The sequence below is a fragment of the Panthera uncia genome, unplaced genomic scaffold (genome assembly GCF_023721935.1).
Source record: "Panthera uncia isolate 11264 unplaced genomic scaffold, Puncia_PCG_1.0 HiC_scaffold_2274, whole genome shotgun sequence".
Lineage (NCBI taxonomy): Eukaryota > Metazoa > Chordata > Mammalia > Carnivora > Felidae > Panthera > Panthera uncia.
The window spans coordinates 1-1705 of NW_026058992.1; positions in this window are offsets into that span (position 1 = coordinate 1).

Sequence of the window (1705 nt, forward strand, 5' to 3'; positions counted from 1 at the left end):
TTTGGGATGAGCACTGGGTGTTGTATGGAAACCAATTTGACAATAAACTTCATATATTGAAAAAATAAGTAAATAAAATGGCAAAATCTTAATAAAGACAACCAAGAATTGCGATGGCCATTATGCAGAATGTTCCAATTAGAAAAAATTATTTATTTGAGAAATGCCTTGAAAGCAAGTTTTCCCAAATCAAATAAACAGAATGGGACACCTATTTTATTTGGTATGCAGAAGCCTCCAAAATAGTTTAAGATTCCAAAATAACTTCATTGGAAGACTTGTTGCAAAAGGCCAGGGAAAAATCAAAGACACAGAACAAAAGAATATCACTGATGTAATTCCTACTGCTACCCTCTATCCTCATTTACCTGAGTTTTCACAGGATACTAATTCTTTATCTAAATTGTCTTTCTACTTTGAAGAAACTATTAAACTCCTAAAACAAAACCACCTAAGGCTGCAGGTGATTCTCTTCATGTATATTTTACTCCTTGGTCAAAGACTGAACAAGGGCCATAGTTAATTTTCTAAACCCAGGGAGGATCCCAAAAATTTTTCTGAAGAACTTACAGCCCTCATACGAACCTATAACCTGGTGCTGCAAGATCTTTATCAACTTGTGTACATGCTGGTAGGACATGGCAAAGTCCAAAAATGGCTGTGGAAGTAGAATGGCATAACTCTGAGGATGATTTTCTAGATCGTTGATCTTCAACAGGGTCCCCTTATGGACCAGAACAAGCTTGCAAAATAGCAAACCATTTTTTTAAAACTATTCCTAGAGTAATCCCTGCTTTCACTGATTGGTCTACTATCCAAACATGAAAACAAAAGAAAAATAAATCTGTGGCAGAGTTTAAAGCTTGTCTGGAAGCTCTCTTTCCATGGCATTCTGGGTTCCATTGTAAATGGATTGCCTCCTGAGATTTAGTGGGTTGATTAAGGGGCAGAAAATAAGATGGAAAACCACATGTTTGACTGAATTCATGATCATTGTTGCTCACTTTTGAAGAACATTGGAACAAGGAACAAGGCTGTAAATAAAAGTTGAAATTATTAGCCTTACAGCTGCAGTAGTCCCAAGGCTAGAAACCCAAAACAATACCTGTGCAACCCCCATTGTATCCTCCTAGGAGTCCATCATCAAAACACTACCTCAGGAAGCAGTGTGTCATTTGTAATCAACTAGAACACTGAAAAAAAGATTGTCCAAAATTTTATGCAAATCCTTCAACATCAACTCAAATGTTTTCAAATCTACCCTCTAAGGAGAGCCCCCAAATAAATATCTCCCTAGGTTGACAGGACTCAGGGATTCTCTGATACACTACTACCAGTAATTCCATTTCAAAACCAAACAGAAACCAAAATCATAGTTAATGGAAAATATTTCCAAGGTCTGGTAGATACCAAAGCTACACTCTCTACTTTATTTTTTTTTGTTTTAAATATTTTATTGAAGTAATAAAGGCCATCCCATAAATCTGAAGGGAGAACAAAGTGTTTTGAGAACACATAAAATAATATTGTTCTCAACACCCTGACACGTCCTTAAGAAAGGACCTCTCTCTCTCTCCCTTGTAATCTATTTCTTTTTTTTTTATTTTTTTTTATTTTTTTTATTTTTTTATTTTTTTTATTTTTTTAAATTTTTTTTATTTTTTAATATATGAAATTTACTGTCAAATTGGTTTCCATACAACAC